Raw genomic sequence first — 7,320 nt, 5'->3', positions numbered from 1 at the left:
TGGCGCTCTGTCCAAATGCCCATAGTGAGTTACGGAGATACATGTGCCATATGTGGCCACCATGCCACCACCCACCAGAGGTTCTATTCATGAAGTGACAGGCTCACAGGCATGTCCTGGTGCTGAGGACAGGACTGCTATCGCATTAGGTGGTTTTGTCATGCAGGACTGAGTCCCCCTCTAGCATCCAAACTGGCAAGGAGAACCTGTCAGTCCTGATTTCAAACCCTCTGTTACCATGGGGTGCCTTTTTAATCTTCATCTGTAGGGGGTTCCCTAGAGGACCTCATCTCCTCAACAGCTCTTAGACACACGGACTCCTAGAGAACCCCAGGACCTGGGCTCAGGAACAATGACTCATTTTCTAATGACACTTGGATTCTGATCATGCCTCCAGTTAGACAGAGATGCATGGTGATAGCGTGCAATGCAATGTGATCGGGAGTAGTTTGTTCATTTCTAAGGTTAATCCCTGACCCTCGTCCAGACAGTCCTCTCTCTCTTGCCTTCTTGTCACCAGCAGTAGGGCGTTGTGCAGCTAAGAAACAGCAAGACCCCACCCCGTGTGACTTCATGGGACAGCACTGCTTCCCAGGTCTCCTCTTTCAACAGCTCACAATCAACACGATGCAAGTCCAGGCTACTCTGAGACTTGGGTGGAGTTTTATGGCTCTGCCGTTACCACCCACAGATCCATAGATGGTTGGTCCCCAGGTGGTAGTGCTCTGGACTTTCAAAAAGTGAGACTTTGTGGGATGGCCTAGAATCTCCAGGTACATCTCTACAAGTCTTGTCTACTTTCCTTGTCCCTGGCTCCCTGTAGGACAACCCCTTCCCTGATGTCGTCTCTCATTCCAGGAGAAGAGAGGACAGTACTGGGGATAGCCTTTCACCCCAACATTAAGTCTGCTTCAAGCACATTTTCCTGCTGTTGTTGAGCTCTTCCCTCCTATCTCTGTCCTGAACGTCTTGTCCATGGGGGACTCTAGTCAGGCCACTCTCTGTTCTGATTCCAGAAGAGATGTTAGCTCCTACAAACGCTCCCATTATGATGCGCTCTCATCCCCTGCCTTCAGCAGAGGCCATTGAAGCCGTCTGACCTAAACCATGAGCTTAGTCAACATTTTTTTTCTCTGAAGATGCTGCCTTTGGTATTTCACTACACTGATACAAAACTACCGGGCACACGATATCAATCCACTGGAATTGTCGGGTTTTCTCCCCTGACCAATGCACAACGCCAGTCATTTTTCAAATTAGCCAAAACAAGAGTAATAAAGAAAGCACCCTTACTGTCAAAGATGATCGCACAGAGGTCGCTACTCTTCCGGACTTTCGGGTGCCACAATAGGATGGACAAAGAAACCTCTGACCTGCTTTCATCCCTGTGCCTCCACACAAGAGTTCAAGAGTTCAAAACTCCCTCAGTTTTTACTTGCTCAGGTGGAGTGAATCTAAGCCTCCTGGTTGTAACATGAAGACTGGGAGAGGGCCACCTTCATCTGCTACCTCCTTCAACAATGTTACCCCTGCCTCCACCCCAGAGTGCTCCTAATGGTCTTTTGGCCACTGAGTTCACACTCCATTCTGTCCCCCACTTCTTCTGGTGAGGAAGTGTTCCCACTTGTGCCATCTCAACCTCTCTTTTGGACAGAAAGATGAGGTTCACTCGCGCTAGTCCTTGGGGATCACTTGCTGGCATTCAGCCAACCCTGACCTCAGCCCCTGCCAGGGGCCCCACGCTGCTGTGCTCTGAGCCCCTGCAAGCCTCCCCTGCCCTCCAGCGCACCTGGGCAGGCAACAGGCATGGAGGGAGCAGGGAAGCGGCCAGAGTTTCAGCCACGGCCTTCCCTCCAACATGGCTTTGCCATCCAGATGGAGAGTCATATAAACAAGAAGTCCCTGTTCTCCATCTGAGTGTCAGCCAGTGCCTGGCTCTCGGGCATCCAGGAGCTGGGGCCCTGATCTCCATTTATAGTCGGGACCTCCTCTGAGAGCCAGAAATGTGTCCTGTGTAAACATTCTGAGCGTGTCCTGACAGACGCATGAACACTTGCTCCTGCAAGTGGGCACAACAAAGACATCGCTGGCCTTCCTCCACGCCAGCCCATCAGTCATGCAGAGACACACCCAACTCATGTCCCTGCCAGGCTTCCTGAATCCGTGTTCAACGGTGGCTCTCTCCTTTCCATTGGCTCTGTAACATATCAGCCGTGTGACTGTGGGTAAGGCAGTTAACTTCTCTGAGCACCGATTTTCTCAAGGGAATAATGCACTAACCCCAGAAGACACCTCCTTGTTACTAGCGCTTGAAAACATACATGTAGAAAACCTCACGTGCTGGCTGGAGGCCCCAGGGTATCCCTACAAGCATTGCTTCTTGGTCCAACCTAGTGCAATCCCTACCTAACATTAGCACGCATTCTCACAGAAGGCTGTAAAGAACCAAGTATATTGATCGCATTTGCTAGTTGTACAGTGCCACCATAGACGGTCACATACATCAAAACAGTTGCTTCCTGCCGACAGAGTCTGTATAGTTATCAGATTTTCTGTGCGATGGCTCCATACATAAGTAAAAAAATAAATAAATAAAAAAATAATAATAAAATAATAATAATTAAAAAAAGAACCAAGTGGCAGGGACCTCTGTCACCTCTACATCTGTCTGCATTGAGTGTGTTTTCCTGCTGGTGCTGAGGCCCCTCCCTCCTGTCATTGCCCTGTGAGTTCCATCTATCCACCCTTGAAGCTCTCGTGACTGTTCACTCTTCAGTTGTATCCTGGAGATGCATGACCAACTGCCTGCCTCCACCTGTGACCTCTGATCTCTTATCTTTGACCCCCTCCAGCTGTCCTCTTTGTGACAGAAGACAAGGATTTCTGGCCTGACTCGCTCTTCTGTCTCCCTCCCTGGCTGTGTTTATCTCCTCAGAATTGTTCTCTTTAGTCACCACGATGGCTAAGAGCATCAGAACCCTGCAGGAAGCCTTTGGTGAGGAATCTGGGTGCTCACGCTTCTGTCTATGCTCAGTGTCAGAACTTCCGGAGTGGCTATATCAGCTGCATTAGCTACAGTTCCTCAAATAGACCTGATTCTCTCCTCCAACTTATAACTAGAAATCACACTGAGGTTCTTCTTTTCCAATACTAACTCTCAGGTCACACATTACACATCATAATGTGTGCGTCATATTTACGTGCATAAGCATGTGTGTGTGTTACATTTATGTGTAAACGTAGGTTACAGAATAGCCACGAGATGGCTAAAGACAGAATTGAAGGCACTCAAGGTGCCGCCGAAGGCAGAAGGAGGAAGCTGGTGGAAATGCAAGGGAAGTTTCTTCAGGCATTAGGTAACCCACCCTATTGGTGGTCTCCTGGGGAACCACTGTGGAGTTGAGCCACAGGGTCAGAGTTCAGTTGGGCCTCATGGCTGAGTCGTCCTGTCCTGACAGGATAGAGACTGTGAAGTCCATTCAGGCAAAGTACAGAACAGGACTCAGGTGAGCAGACAGGCTGGCCGATGATAACAACTGAGCAGGTCACGTCAACAGCGGTGACTGAGTCAAGCCGAAACCCCTGGGACAGTTGGGATTTCTCTGCCTGTCCGTCCCTTGACACACATACTTCGGGGTCAACTGACAGGCTGGTGGGAGGGAGTGTCATCACCATTACCTCATTGTCTTCCTCCTCATGGGATCCAGGTAAGGGTGCCGTACCCCTTCTTTGATCTACAGTGTTTGATAATTGTTGGTCCTGGTTTTCCCCAATACAATCTTAAGTACACTAATATGCTTCTATGGTCCCGATTTACTTGGGTAAACTTATAGGGGTCATCCTTTCAGAAAGATACAACATATCAGTCTGGGTCTTGTGGGCGGCACTGGACAGATGGTATTAATGTGTCCACCAAGGTGCAGAGTTCTGCCTCTGAGACTGTGCTTCAAATGCTATCAAACGCGGCTGTAATGGAGTCTCCCAAAGCAGGACAACCTACAAAGCTACTGTCTTATGCAGCCCAGAGTAATATAGAGCAGAACTCAACAAGAACGGATCAAAAAATATCTGTATAACGTGGGACTCACACTACTCCTGAGCAATAGGCAAGCCTGCTGAGTAGACTAATATCCACATGAGGGTGGTTATCCTGATGGCAAGGCCATACCTGGAACAGACTTAATCGGCTCACAGAACCAGGTGACTTCCTTAAAGTGACAACAGCTAACTTCTCCAGACCACCATACAGAACTGCGAGGGAGATAATGACAAGACCATTCCTCACGCAGGACTGCCTAGCCATGTGTAACTCCTGCCTTGCACCAATTTTCCTGCCATTTAAATCTTAAACACCCCAAAGACAGAATTGGGGTCACCAGGCCATTTTGTTGGCTTCTCTTCTCCAAGAGGCCACAGTAAATATTATGTTTTCTTTCCTTTCACCATGACTTATCTCCCTGATTTTCATTTGTCTGGGTGGTGGTGTTCCTTGAGACAGGGTCTAATGAAGCCCAGGATGGCCTCAAACTCATTATGTCACCTGAACCGGCCTGGAACCTCCTGCCTTCACCTCTCCAGGGCTGGGATTACAAGCAGATGCTGCCATGGCCTGCTCACTTGATTCTTAAACTTGGCATCCTGAGAATGGATGGCAGGACTTAGCTTTTGGGTGCTGCAGAGACCGGGGCAATTGCTCCTAAAACCTCAGTTACTCTTCAGTACCTGAGGACATGGGTCTTCTGTAGACTGCCATCTCAACATCTGGGCTCCGCTCATGCCAACCGAGAGACTAAATCAATCACTGAATGTGTGATCAAGTGAATATGCTTACTACGAAAATTAAAATGGTGTATAACCTCCCTGCAGACTCTTTGCAGGGACCTGTACCCAGTACCACTATTCCGTGACATTACATCGTACTACAACCTCTTCCAGGAGGTTGTGGTTGACTTGTGTGTCTTAAAAGTCAGAGTAGGATTTGGAGAGATAGCTCAGTTAAGAGCACTTACTGCTCTTGCAGAGGACCCAGGTTCAGTTCCCAGCACCCACAAGCCAGCTCACAACTGTCTGTAACTCCAGTTCCAGGTGAATCAATGCCTTCTTCTAGACTCTTCAAGCAATGCATGCTTGCTGCAGGCTTGCATACATGCAGGTGGAACCTCCATCCTCTTAAAAGGAAATAAATCCTTTCTGAAGTCAGAAGAAAATATTGCTACCACTTCTCTTTGGAAGAGGGGCCAGACGAAGACAGAGCTTTGTTTATAAAACAGAACCTCAAGAGGCACGAAGCCTTGGAGACAAACTGCTGTTTCCTTGACTTCATTAGAGTCCCATGTGTCACGGGGGCAACTGTGATCTGGGCAAGTATCACCGCCTCTCTTTTCAAACTCTCTGGAAGCTGCTCCTTGCCTGTATGGATATAGGTCTGGGTTCCACCATGTGGCAGACTATGGTGTGCTGGGGCCAGCTTGGGCTGGCTTCCTGGAACTAGATGCTAAAGTTTCAGGAAGTCTGCAACCCAGGTGACATCATGTTGAGATCTTAAAATAGTCCACAGTGGGAGTATTCACAAGGGAGACTTGCGAAGGCTTCAGATGAGGGCTTCTAACTCAGAGGATGTACATTCACCCACACCCGCTGGTCCCTCACCTCCATGTTTTGGGAAGCTGTGGTAGTTAGTGTTGATTGTCAGTTTGCCACCTTCAGACCCACGTAGGACAGTGAGTCTCAAATACGGATTCTGCAGATCAGACAATTCCGTGGGTGTGTCTGTGGGGCTTGGTTGCATCATCTGATGTGGGAAGACACAGCCTACTGTGGACACCACTATATCATGGGCTTAGGCCCTGAACTGTGTAAGAGTGGGAAAAGTGAACTGAACACCAAGAAAGCACGCATTCCTGTGTGTGTGTGTGTGTGTGTGTTCTCGACAGCGGGTGTGAAGTGATGCACGGTTTTACGTGCCCGCTGATGTCATCTCCTTGCTATGAAGAATGTAACCTGGAAATGTAAATTAAATAAGTTCTTTCTCCTCCAAGTTGCTTGTCTGGGGGTATTTTCTTTCAGCAGCAGAAACTAAACTAGGACAAAAGCCAAGATGCCACGGGCCCCTGACATGACCTCAGCTTCCCGCTGGGGAAGCAGCGAGACTCCCTTTATCATTTATGTTCTAAAATAGCATACAATGTAAGTTTCATCGTGGCATTTTAGACACACAGACTTTGCTCCGACTCACTGTCTGTTATCACCTCTTACTCTCCCTCTCCCCTGCCATTGGTCTCTTTCCTTTGCCTTCCTGATAATTATCCCTTTCCACATTCATATGGATATGCATATATCATGTGCATACACACTTCACATATATATTTCATATATATGAATCTAGACTCTGAATATGAGAGAAAATACAAGATACCTGTCTATCTGAATCAGGCTTGTTTCGTATCACACAGGCCACTCATTTTCCTGCAAATGTCATTGTTTCACTTTTCTTTACGTCTGATAAACCACCGTTGTGCATACAAATCTCTCTTCCTTATGCATTCATCTGCAATGGTCATACAGGTTGGTTCCATTTCTTAGCGACCGAGGCTAGCACAGCAGTAAACATGGATGGGCAAGTGCCTCTGCCGCACGTTGGCCTAGAGTCCTCAGGTGCACACCCAGGAATGGTGCAGCCGGATCAGTTTTTGAGGGACGAATGAGAGAAGAGTGTGGCCTTCTATCCACAGGTGTTCACTTCTTCTTACATGGGAGGAAGAGAGGGACCTCCTGGTTGTGTGGCAGGAAGGAATATGGGTGAGACTGCCTTAACCAGCTCTGATCATGACAGATTCTGTTCAGATGCCCAAATCTGGTGTTACAATTTCTCTGCTCAACAGCTTCTTTTTTTTTAATTATAAAAGTTTCCATTTCTGCCCCTCCTCCCAACACGCTCCCACTCCCCCCACTCCCTCTCCTCCTCCCTCTTCATCCCTAAGAGCAGTCAGGGTTTCCTGCCCTGTGGGAAGTTCAAGTTCCTCCCCCCTCCCTCCAGGTCCAGGAAGGTGAGTATCCAAACAGACTGGATCCCCAAAATTCAGTATATGCAGAGGAAACAAGTCCCAGTGTCATTGTCAATGACTTTTCAGAAAGATTCTGGGCCAGCCACATTCAGAGAATCCGGCCACATTCAGAGAATCTGGTTGGATCACGTCCTCGTTCAGTCCCAGTCCAACTGGCCTTGGTGAACGCTCATTAGATCAGTCCCCTTGTATCAGTGGGCGATCGTATCCCTCGCAGTCCTGATTTACTTTTTCATTTTCTTCCTCCTTCTGCTCC

At 48.3% G+C, this 7,320-nt stretch overlaps 1 non-coding gene across 1 annotated transcript; it reads left to right on the top strand.

Annotated features, from left to right (window-relative positions):
• Positions 1-2,437: 2,437 nt before the first annotated feature.
• Positions 2,438-2,574, top strand: LOC125407110 (small Cajal body-specific RNA 14). The gene has a single exon (XR_007234113.1).
• Positions 2,575-7,320: the final 4,746 nt, after the last annotated feature.

This window comes from Myodes glareolus, chromosome 3, assembly GCF_982192425.1.
Source record: "Myodes glareolus chromosome 3, mMyoGla1.1, whole genome shotgun sequence".
NCBI lineage: Eukaryota > Metazoa > Chordata > Mammalia > Rodentia > Cricetidae > Myodes > Myodes glareolus.
This window is presented reverse-complemented; position numbering and strand designations above follow the sequence as displayed.